At 40.6% G+C, this 13,154-nt stretch overlaps 1 pseudogene; it reads right to left on the reverse strand.

Moving 5' to 3' along the window:
- Positions 1-3,505: 3,505 nt before the first annotated feature.
- The window catches only part of LOC131831162 (large ribosomal subunit protein uL30-like), a 94,823-nt pseudogene continuing 85,174 nt past the window's right edge, over positions 3,506-13,154 (reverse strand).

Consider the following 13,154-nt stretch of genomic DNA (forward strand, 5'->3'; position numbering starts at 1 on the left):
CTTGGGTCAATAATAAATTTACTCAAAATGGATTATAGATAGAATTGTAAAACCTAAAATGATAAAATTTATATGCTAATAGGAGAAATTCCCAAATTGTTGTGACCTCAGGTTAAGCAAAATTTCTTAGATATAAAGCCAAGAAGAAAAAAATATAGATAAATTATATTAAACCAAAATTAAAAATTTCTGGTCTCCAAAAGATATTTTTCACTAAATGAAGATAGAAAGCCACAGATGGGGCCCCTGGCTGGCTCATTTGGGGGAACACACAACTCTTGATCTCAGGGTTGTGAGTTCAACCCCCACATTGGTTGTGGATAAAAATAAAATCTTTAAAACAAAGAAGAAGAAGAAGAAGAAAGAAAGAAAAGTCACAGACTGGGAGAAAATGTTTGTGAAACCTATTCCTGATAAATGTCTTATATTGATTACTATAAAGAACTCTCAGAACCCAATAATGAGATTAAAATCAGGGACTCAAGGACACCTGGGTGGCTCAGTTGGTTAAATGCCTGCCTTCAGCTCCGGTTATGATCCCGGGGTCCTGGGATCAAGTTCCATGTTGGGCTCCCTGCTCAGTGGGGAGTCTGCTTCTCCCTCTATCACTCCCCCTGCTTGTGCTCATGCTCTCTCTCTTTCTGTCTCAAAGATAAATAAAATGAAAGCAGGGACTCAGATGTTTATGCACTCTTATTCATTGCAGCATTATTCACAATAAACTGAAGGGTGAAAGCAATCCATTTATGGAAGAATGGATTAAAAAAATATGTTGGGGCACCTGGGTGGCTCAGTGGGTTAAAGCCTCTTCCTTCGGCTCAGGTCATGATCCCAGGGTCCTGGGATCGAGCTTCTCATCGGGCTCTCTGCTCAGCAAGGAGCCTGCTTCCTCCTCTCTCTCTCTCTGCCTGCCTCTCTGCCTACTTGTGATCTCTGTCTGTCAAATAAATAAAAATAAAAATCTTTTTTAAAAAATTAAAAAATTTTAAAAAGTGTTATATGCACGCAATGAAATATTTGGCCTTAAAAAGGAAAGAAATCCTTTCTTGACTGTTTCATTGATTTCAGTAAACTATAGGTTGGCAGAATCTTGAGGAAATGATGCTAAATGAAATGAGCCAGTCACAAACAAACTAATACCATGTGATTCCACTGATAATGAGATACCTGAGTGTAGTCAAATTCATAGGGACAGAATATAGAATGGTAGTTGCCATAGCTGGGGGTGAGGGAAAATTAACAGTTATTGTCTAAAAGATACAGAGTTCCACTTTATCAAGATGAAAGGGTTCTGGAAAAGGATGGTGGCGAGAGTAACACAACAGTACTTAATGTCATTGAATTTTAAACAAAAAAAAGCGGTTAAGATGATAAAATTTGTATTAAATGTATTTTATCACAATTTTAAGCAAACTCAATAAATAGAGGAAAAGCCAGTTTTTTTAACTGGGCAAAATGTTTGAATGCACATTCCCCAAAGGAGATATACAGATGGAAAATAAACGTATGAAAAGATGCTCAACATTGTTAGTCACTGGGGAAATGCAAATTAAAACCACAATGAGAGATCACTACATACCTATTAGATGACAAAAATTTAAAATGCTGACCGTACTAACTTCTGGCAAGGATATGGAAAATTTGGATTATTCATATAACGCTGATGGGAACGTAAACGGTACAACTGCTTCAGAAAACAGTTGGGTAGTTTCCAAAGAAGGGAAATATCCATTTACCATATATGATCCAGCCTTTCAACTTCTACGTATTTACACGAAAGAAATGAAAGCATATGACCATACAAAGACCTATAAAAAAATATTCATAACAATTTTATCTGTAATGGCTAAAACCCTGGAAACAACTCAAATGTCCATCAACAAATAAATGTATAAACAAATGTGGTATATCCATGTGATAGACTGTTACCTCCCTCCTTTTATTATTCCTTTTTATTAACAAAAGGAACATGGATAGCTCTCACAATAATTACGCCGAGTGAAAGGCAGCAGACAAAACGATAGTACATATTGTATGATTTCATTTACACACCATACTAGAAATTACAAAGTAGTCTACAATGACAGAAAGCAGACTGGTGGTTGCCTGGGCATGGAAAGAAAGAACAAGGTGGAATAGGAGAGGAAGGAATTAATTATAAAGGGGCATGAGCAAACATCAGGGGGTGTTGGATATATTCCTTATCTTGGTGGGGTGGTTTCATGGGTGTATGCATATGTCAAAACTTATCAAATTGTCTACTTTAAATATATACAGTTTATTGTATATCAATTTCACTTCAATAAAGCTGTTAACAAAATAAATAAAGGAGTTTTATAAGTTCAGACTTGATCTGCCTCAGTGAATTCCATCTGTTAGTGGAGGCAGAGATTGAGGGGCATAACAATATGGAATTTTCACTTTAGGAAATGACCAAGGGAAACAATGTGTGATGAAAAAAATATATATATTGCTGAGCAATGTGAAAAGTTTTGAAGAGGTCAAAAAGTGTTCATTTTATCTACATTTAATCAACATAGAAGGCCTCAAAGTCAAAAGATACTGAAGCCAGGAAAAATCTTAGAGAAAGAAAATGCAGTTAAGTTTTTGTACTTTTCAGATGAGGAAATGAATCCAAGAGAAATGAAGGGCCTTGCGTTAAGTCACATAGCTTGCAGAGCTAAGCATAAAATATGAGCCCTCTGAAGCCTACCCTAATGCTGGTGTTTTTTGTTTTGTTTTCTATACCAAGATATCCTAAACCCTTGGGTATTTGTTAATCTAAGTTAGTCTAAGAAAAGATGGGAAAACGTAACAGCTATGAGACTCTGAGATAATACCTATGAGAATCTTTCGTGGTCATGGGGACAGCGGAGAAGGTAGCAGGGAACAGCACAACCTCTACCCTCATATTTTCAGTCCCTAACCCTTCTTAGACAGACACCATTCCTTGTAGGCCAGTAATGTCCTCCTGGCTACCCTCAAAGTCAGGCAACTTGAAACTATTACCTCTGAGGTGAATTTCTTACAGGCAATGTCCATTCTGCAGTAATGCTTATACTAAAAACACAAATTTGGCCCAATAGTGACTGATATGTTAGGAAACAATATGAGTACCGAGCACATTTACCTTTGCTGTGTGAGATGAGCTCTTATGAGTGAGAAACTGGATGAAAGCAGAACACTGCACTCAGCTGAACTAAGTGGCCTGGGATACCCAAAACGCACTTGCACGCACACACACCACCCCAAGTACCTACCATGTATCTCAGTTCATGCAGGTGTTACGTCGTGCCCATCCACATCTGCTCTTATACTCTTTCCTCTGAGCTTAGATAACCCACCTTCCCACCACTTAACAGTGAATCACAAGCTGCAACCCTTTCAAATTGGAAATATTTTTAAAGCCATGTTTATTTGGTTACTTGTGAATTTCCTTTTTTTTTTTTAACGTGAAATCGGTCACTGTTTATTAACTGATCAGATTATAGTCATGGCAGACATCTTAGCTCAACCTTCTAACAAGACAATTGATCTGGTCTTCCCTGCTGGCAGCATCTCCACCTTCTACAAAATCTGTAATCTTTCTCTTCATTCTACCTCATGGAGAAGATAATTAGAAGGGCTGCAGAAAGTTCCTTCCCTCTCTGAAGCATTGTCCAGCGGTACAGATGTCATGAGTAAGATCCTCCATGCAGGTGGTACCCTATTTAGAGCAATCAGAGTGTTATCTGTCAGGACAATTGACTATTTCATTGATTTTGCTGTGACCATGCTAGGAGGGAACTCATTTACTGATTTCAGGCTTGGGTACCCCATGCAAGTTAAGGCTCTGCCATCCTAAACATGTTAACAGAAGCATTACTGAGCTTCACAGAGGTGCCCCTGAAGAGCTGACGCAGGTGAAGACCTTTTGGAGCTTTGGGCTCACACCATTGATACCTCTGATCCTGAAAAGAAATGCCCATTTGGGTCCCACAGTTACACAGAAATTGCTCACTTTACAGGGCACCTGGGTGGCTCAGTCAGTTAACATCTGCCTGAGGCTCAGGTCATAATCTTGGCTCCCTGCTCAGTGGGGAGTCTGCTTCTCCTTCTCCCTCTGCCCGCTCCCTGCTCACTCTCTCTCTCTTTCTCCTTGAGAGAAAGTGCAAACAGGGGGAGGGGCAGAGGGAGAAGGAGGCTCCCTGCTGAACAGTGGGGCTTGATCCCAGGACCCCGTGATCATAACTAGAGCTGAAGGCAGACACTTAACCAAATGAGCCACCCAGGCATCCCATAAATAGAATCTTAAAAAAAGAAAAAAAAAAAAAAGAAAAAAGAAAAAAAGACGTTGCTCACTTTTCTTGCCATCCTCACAATTCAAATCTTTCTTCTGTGAATTCTCCAATTTTCCCTATTATGGTGCTTAGCTTTTTCATAGATAAGCTTCCTCTTGCATTTTGAGGCATCTTTCGGGAAAATTTCTCAGGTGCTTGATCTTCAGCTCTGCAATATTCCTTTTCTTCATCTTAATGATTTCTGGCACAGCAGGAACCTTCTTTTTCTCCAGTTCTATACCTTTTTTTCTGGTTGCTTATGAATTTCTTAAGTTATGAGGCTACTTATGAATTTCTTGATCATTTAACACGTGTAAAACTGTGCTAGAATTTTTATTAGGTTCCTATACCTTTTTCTTTAATGTGTCACTGTTAAAGTTTTGGAGTATTGTCTCTCTGATCCCATCTTTTCCCATAAACCCTGTGGTTTTTCTTGCACTGTTGTGCATAGCATGATGATTTTTGTGAGTGCATACGTCACATTGTAGCTGAACTTTATCAGAAGTGTGGGGTAGTCCCTTGAAATACTAACCTTGGGTCTAATAGCTATGCCCATGCACGTGTGCATACACACACACACACACACACACACACACAGTTTTGTTTAAACACTACTGCCCAGGTGTCCTGTCATATAAGTTTGTTTCAGAGCTGACAGGGGAACAAAGCCTCCTTTTCAGAGTCAGTCCACACAATGACTTTATTTACAGCATTCCAGTCCTTTGTTCCTTCTGAGCAGTGACTGATCTGGGATGCAATGGGGACCATTAGCCCTGGTCAACCAGCGAAGACAAGTATTAAGTCAGCTTACACACAATGGCTTGGGCTTAGCTGTGACCCATCCTCTTGGCATGTTAGGTGCCAGTAACAATATAAGTCAAAGCAGGTTCCATCATGGCCTGCATCAGAATCACATAGGGAACAGAACAGAATGTAGGTTCCTGGGCTCCACTCCTGATCTGCCAAATCAGAGCCTCTAAGATCAGGATCAAGAAATAAACATGTTTGCAAGCACCCTGTCAACCTTGGGCATCCTGAGCTTTGAGAACCACTGGACTAGAACGTCTGCCTACGTGAAATGGCAGCAGGACACACAGGTTCCGGGGACTTGACACATAGTTTAACTATTTTTTACCTAAAACAGCTAGCTCTCACTGTTTTATAGATCATTATTATCCAATTACAATAGCTTTTGTCCAATTTTAGACCAATATTGTTGAGGCTTTGTCATGGGTGCCACACATTGATCTGTTATGAAGGAGAGGAGGTTGATAAAAAGAAGGAAAAGTGCCAGAGAGTACTTTGACATATTCAAGAGTGTTGTTTATAGCCGGTTCATTACGTTCATATGCCATCTATCTGTCTAAATTTTTTTTTTTAATTTTTAAAACATTTTATTTATTTATTTGACAGAGAGAGAGACACAGCGATAGTAGGAACACGAGCAGGGGAACCAGGAGAGGGAAAGCAGGCCTCCTACCAAGCAGGGAGCCTGATGCGGGGCTTGATCCCAGGACCCCAGGATTAAGACCTGAGCCAAAGGCAGATGCCCACGACTGAACCATCCAGGTGTCTCATCTGTCAAAAATTTTTTATAACTATTTTTTTTTTAGAACGTTGAATTAAATTCTCTGGTTTGTTCTGAAACAAATGCAGGACATCTATAGCTTTCTAATGAATAATTTCTATAATCTATAATCTAGCCACTGATTAATTGGTATGAAGATTTGCACTTGTGTACAAGATAGGCTGGGAACAAAACAGCAGTTAAAAATTGTAGAGATGGGGCACCTGGGTGGTTCAGGGGATTAAGCCTCTCCCTTCAGTTCAGGTCATGATCTCAGGGTCCTGGGATTGAGCCCTACATCGGACTCTCTGCTCAGCAGGGGGCTTGCTTCCCCTTCTCTCTCTGCCTGTCTCTCTGCCTGCTTGTGATCTCTCTCTCTCTCTCTCTCTGTGAAATAAATAAATAAATAATTTTTAAAAGAAATTGCAGAGATATTATGAATACATTAAAGGAATATAATTATTTTTCTGCAGAAGGTTGTAAAGTATTGTGAAGTAGCATATACATTAATGTCCCATAATCACCAGCAAGTATTAATGTGATGTTTAACATCCTCCACCTTGCAAGGTGATTTGAGTCCCAGGAAAAATAAGGAAAAATCTCAAAGGAGATCTTAACTCTGTTAAAGAGATCTCTAACTTTCTCCTTAGCACACCCAAATACATATTACAAAATAATTCTAGTACTTCCTATATTGGGAGGAAAAAAGCAAGTTCTGTCTTCTAGTGTGTGCAAGAGAACATTGTAACCGAGATGTGTTTTTGAAGGAAATAATGAAGAAAATGGACATAAAGGTACAGAATTAAAGTGGATTTGCTTTGTCTCTTGAAATTATTGAAACCAGAACTACCAAGATGGAATTTATTATGCATGGTTCATAAAATGGCACCATGTATGAGAAAATCAATGTGAGAATTAGCTAAGTGCTAGAAACCTCCATTACCAAAAGTTATGCTGACAATCAATTCCTCTTGCCTACCTTTTCTAAACAAAACTTGGCTTTTCCTCAAGAAATTAAAAATAGAACTTCCCTATGACCCTGCAATTGCACTCCTGGGTATTTACCCCAAAGATACAGATGTCATGAAAAGAAGGGCCATCTGTACCCCAATGTTTATAGCAACAATGGCCCAGTCGCCAAACTGTGGAAAGAACCAAGATGCCCTTCAACGGACGAATGGACAAGGAAGATGTGGTCCATATACACTATGGAGTATTATGCCTCCATCAGAAAGGATGAATACTCAACTTTTGTAGCAACATGGACGGGACTGGAAGAGATTATGCTGAGTGAAATAAGTCAAGCAGAGAGAGTCAATTATCATATGGTTTCACTTATTTGTGGAGCATAACAAATAGCATGGAAGACACAGGGAGTTAGGGAGGAGAAGGGAGTTGAGGGAAATTGGAAGGGGAGGTGAACCATGGGAGACTATGGACTCTGAAAAACAATCTGAGGGGTTTGAAGTGGCGGGAGGGTGGGTGGGTGGAAGGTTGGGGTACCAGGTGGGTATTATAGAGGGCACGGATTGCATGGAGCACTGGGTGTGGTGAAAAAATAATGAATACTGTTATGCTGAAAATTAAAAAAAAATTCTCATTCTCTAATGGCATGACAAAGTGTCAAGCTTGGTGAAGTATTTAGAAGCAAAATATCATGATAACTACAACTTAATTTCAAAGGTTATAAATATATCTAATGTCCAGAGAAAGAAAAAGCAAATAAAGCAAAATATTAACTATTACTGAATCTAAAAAGCAGATATATGAGTGTTTATTGGAGGAATCCTTCATCTTTTCTGATGTTTGCAAATTTTTATAATATAAATGTGAAGGGAAAAAAAAGGAATACACAATTTAGCCACTTAGTGAAAATATTTAGTCACTCCAGAAACCTCTGTAATCATACCCAAGTCTGTGAGTACAATTTAGTGTATAATTATGATTTTATGACTTAGCATGGCACTACTTGAAAATTATGGCTGAAGAAGATGGAAGTAAAACCCCAAACTGCCCTGCCCTCTGCAATTCTTTTGATGCTGAGTATATTCCCCTGCAAAAGTACGACCAGTATACTAAACATTATGATGGTTTAGGCACATTCTCAAAAGATTTTCCCTCTTTGCATGATTGACTAGCAACTGAACTGTCATCATGTGGAGATCAAAATGAGAAGCTTCTACAGAGAACAGGTTTTACGTTGTCTTCAAATCCATGAGATTGTAAAATAGTAAAAGGTTTCTAAATAGATTTGAGTCCATGAATAACATTTTATTCATCAAAATAAATGACAAAGTGGATTTATTCATGGAGTGAAATCATGGAATCAGAATTTTCTCCTGAAAGGGTCACAGATGTTTAAGTGTATTTGTTCATGTGTACTTCTGTTTCAGGAACTTGAAGAAATTAGCCCATCTCAGATTCTCTCTTCCTCTCTCCCTGTCATCATCCTCCTTCTCCAAACCCCACTGTGTCTGTCTCAGCCTTTCATACTTGAAAGGTAGCTCTGGACAAAGGACCACATCTCAACAGCAGAATGAGGTGAAGGGCTAAAGCTAGCTTCCCAGCCCTTCTGTATCCCACAACAGTGTAGCTGCATTTTCTTTTGCCAGCAAATTGTCTTATTTACTCTCCTCACCCCCTGGGAACACACCAGCCTCGGGATCTCTTCAATCAATACTTTAAATGGCCCCTTTCCTGAAACATGTCAATGAGATTTTTTTTCTATCTCACTGCCTCTCGTTCTTTCCTTCTTTCTTTTTCCTACCAGCTTCTATTTCTGTAAGTCCAACAGATGATCACCTTCAGAGTTTCTAATATTAGCCCTTAGGCCACCTGACCTATTAACCCTTTCACAGCTGGCTCCCCTCTACACCTGCTGGACCATTATAGTTCTAAATTCCATGGAAACCAAAAGATTCTTAAAAGATGCTTAGTAAATGCTGGTTTCCATTCTCCTAGAAGTGCAAGTTCATGACAGGTGAGGTGTCCAAGGTGGTTAGCTGGGGCTGGTTAAACTCTGCGCTAGACCCCTCAAGTATAACCCCATGACTTCCCAGTTACTAAATATGTCTGTCTATGTCACCATGCTAAGGAAGTTCCAGATGTAATGTTAACATTATGACCAGACACAGAAATGGCAGAGCATAATTTTCTAAAGCACCTTCAAGATTACAGGTATTGTGTATGTTCCTCCGCTGCTATTATTAGGAGCACTTCATACTGACTAAGCTGTCACTGAGGATGGAGTGGATTAAGACTGATGGAGCCTGAATGGTAAACACATGACTCAGAGCTTCGGGGTTGGGGGGGCGCTAGGTGTGTGCAGTTTTATTCTGCACCACACCTCAAATGCTCAGTAGGGAAGCCTACATTCTGGGCACTTTCTAAGCAGTAGCAAGGCAATTCAAATATTTGATTCATCTAAACTGACCTTCCACAGCAGCCCAACTAACCTCAAGGGATGGGCAAAACTGGCAGCATAATGCCATGGCAGAAAGCACTGGAGGAGAAGTAAAGGAACCATAGACGCTCATTAACTAGGCAGATGAATCGTCATGTCCCTCCATGCCTCTGTTTCCCCATGAAGTTCAGGGACAGGAAAATCTGACTCCTAGCTGCCTTGTAAAGTTTTATTGGAGGAGAGTAGGGAATGCTGGCCAAGAGCTTAGGATGGGGAGTGATGCTGGAGAGCAAGCACAAATGGGTTGTCAAGTCCCAGCAGACACTGGGCCCTAGAGAGACAGAGGGGCATCTTTTCCATCACTTTTTAATTCAGATGTCTTTATTTTATTTCATTTCATTTTACTTCACTTCATTTTTGAGAGAGAGTGTGTGTGCATGTGGGTGGGGGGAGAGGGTGAGCGGGGCACAGGGAGGGGGGAGGGAGAATCCCAAGCAGGTTCCATGTCCAGCACAGAGCCCAACGTGGGGCTGAATCCCAGGACCCTAAGATCATGACCCTAGCTGGAACCAAGAGTCCAACACTTAACTGACTGAGCCACCCAGGCAATCCAATGCAAATGTCTTTATATGATGACCTAATTAGAGATCCACTTGACATAAAGCTCAGCTAAGCTGTGATGTGACTGCCCCTCAAGGATAGTTCTAAGGTGAGGGCAGAGAGAGAGCAGGAGCCATTGAGAACTGCATGCTTGAGATGATAATCTTTGAAGAACCACATCTGTTCAGAAGGTGTGATGGCCAACAAATGGAAGAGCCTGCCACCTTCTAGCAGACACATTTGGGGGAAGACTGCTTGAACTGGCCAGAGCAGCATGCATGCACCAGCCATTCACTGTAGGTCTGACTCACGGACCGTACCATCCCCTGGGTGAAGAGAGAGCAGCATGAGGGCAAAAAAACACACCAAGTGAGATCTCTGAGATCTCTTATTCCCCAGAGGATATTGAGAATAATCAACAAATAATAAAATAAAGCCCATGGAAAAATGTTCAAACAAAAGAAGGGGTATCATCTCAGATGAAGATAATCCACAGGAATCAGAGAAGAAAACAAAAACAGTTTGGGAAGTTTTACCTCCTCAAAAGAATGCAAAGTAACTGACTTTTTTTTTTTTTTTTTTTTGACAGACAGAGATCACAAGTAGGCAGAGAGAGAGGAGGAAGCAGGCTCCCCTCTGAGCAGAGAGCCCGATGCGGGGCTCTATGCGGGGCTCGATCCCAGGACCTTGAGATCATGACCTGAGCTGAAGGAGAGGCTTAACCCACTGAGCCACCTAGGCGCCCCAGTAACTGACCTCTTTGAAACAGATTCAGAAAAACATAAGATGGATTAAGATGGAGAAACAATGGAATGAAAAGGAAAAGGAGGGGGTGAAACAACTCTGAAACATCAGAACTGAAATCCATAATGGGGACAATAAAGAACAGAATCGGCAATGTGGTGTCTGCTTTCCAGAGGGCAGTTTAGCAACATGTTAATATCCTTAAAAATATACATGGCTTCTGACCCCAGTAATTCCAGGGGCACCTGGCTGGCTCAGTCGATAGAGTACGTGACTCTTGATCTCAGAGTTATGAGTTTGAGCCCCGTGTTGGGTATAGAGATTTCTTAAAAACAAAATCTTCTAAAATAATAATAATTCTAAAAACTTAATCGAAGGAAATAGTAGCACAAATTTGCAAAAATGCAACTATAGGATGTTACTGAGGGCTTTTTTTTAAAAGAAAGATTTTATTTATTTGAGAGAAGAGAGAGAGAGCATGAGGGAAGAGGAGAAGACTCCCTGCTGAGCAGGGAGCCTGATGGGGGCTCCATCCCAGGACCCTGAAGCCATGACCTGAACTGAAGGCAGATGCTTAACTGACTGAGCCACCCAGGTATCCCAAGGGCTTTTGCATAGTAGAAAATAAGTGTTTACAGCTAGGGAATTACTGAAATAAATTATGGTATCGATATATCATAATATTAAAATGGACATAGCATTGGGTGCCTATATAGTTTATTATTTATTATTCTCAGATTACCATTTTACAAAAAGTTTTTTAATGGCATTGCAAAATGATCATGGTATAACCTTAAGTAAAAAAGCATGATAGAAAATTTAAAAGTGGGGCGCCTGGGTGGCTCAGTGGGTTAAGCCGCTGCCTTCGGCTCAGGTCATGATCCCAGCGTCCTGGGATCGAGTCCCACGTCGGGCTCTCTGCTCAGTGGGGAGCCTGCTTCCTCCTCTCTCTCTGCCTGCCTCTCCGTCTATTTGTGATTTCTGTCTGTCAAATAAATAAATAAAATCTTTAAAAAAAAAAAAAAAAAGAAAAGAAAATTTAAAAGTATACTCACAATGTATCCTAAAACGTAAAATGCATAGAGAAAGGTCTAGAACATTTATCAAAATGTTAACAAAGGTACCACTTAGGTGTACGGCTATGGATATTTTTCCTTTTTTTTTAAAGATTTTATTTATTTACTTGTCTCAGAGAGAGAGAGAGCACGCACAAGCAAGGGGAGCAGCAGGCAGAGGGAGAAGCAGGCTCCTCACTGAGTAAGGAGATTGGTGTGGGATTCTATCCCAAAACCCTGGGATCTTGACCGGAGCTGAAGGTAGATGCTTAACCAACTGAGCCAACCAGCATCCTGGATATTTTTCTATTTTACTAAAATTCCTAAATTTTCTATAATTAAACAAAATTGCTTTTTGTTTTTAGAGAGAGAGTGAGCTGGGGGGAGGGGCAGAGGGGAGAGAATCTCCAGCAGATCCCCACTAAGCACAGAGCCCCATGTGGGGCTCAGTCTCACAACCTGGGCCGAAATCATGAGTCCAATGCCTAACTCACTGAGCCACCCAGGTGCCCCTAAAAGGAATTAACTGGTAAATGAAAAAGTGTTTTGAAAATGACATTTTTAAAAAGATCTTATTTATTTATTTGATAGACATTGAGGGAGGGAACACAAACAAGGGGAGTATAAGAGGGAGAAGCAAAGGCCTCCTGCTGAGCATCGAGCCCAATACGGGGCTCAATTCTAGGATCCTGGGATCATGCCCTGAGCTGAAGGGCTCAGGAGTCCCTTCAAATGACATTTTAAAGGACTCTTGACTGTAGAGAACAAACTGAGGGTTGTTGGAGGGAAGATGGGCTGGGGATGGGCTAGATGGGGGATGGGCATTAAGGAGGGCACTTGTGATAAGCCCTGGGTGTTGTACAGAAGTGATGACTCACTAAATTCTACTCCTGGAACCAATATTACACTATATGTTAACTGAGTAGAATTTACATGAAAACTTGAAAAGGAACATAATAATAAAATAAAATGTCATTTAAAAGAAAGCTAAGCATCAATGCCTAAAAGAGTCCCACAACCAACAGTGATAGTGAGCTGCACATGGAGAATGATTAACTTGGTTCTCTGCATTTGAAATCTAATCATAGGAAAATCATTTTGGCTAGTAAACAATGGTGAACTTGTTCATCTACTTATACAAAAGAATTGAGAAAAACATCAGTAACAATGCAAGTTCCACATACTCCAACACAATCTGCTCAAACCTCTATATTTTGGAGTTCCTGGACACTGGCCAGCTGCTAGGAAGGCTTCTGCTGTTTCTTTAGCTTCATCCAACTGACTGGGACCCCCTAATGCAGGAGGGACAGATGGCTCTGCTCTAACCTCCACCAGCAAGGCGAGGTGGATATGATGAAGAGAATCTCCTGGGACACAAAGATGAGACTCTTCTTGTTGAGGCCAGCCCACCTGGGTGTCCCCTGGAAGTGAATGCCTCACCCTAGACCCAGCTCTCCTTGACAGAA

This window comes from Mustela lutreola, chromosome 5, assembly GCF_030435805.1.
Source record: "Mustela lutreola isolate mMusLut2 chromosome 5, mMusLut2.pri, whole genome shotgun sequence".
NCBI classification, from domain to species: Eukaryota; Metazoa; Chordata; class Mammalia; order Carnivora; family Mustelidae; genus Mustela; species Mustela lutreola.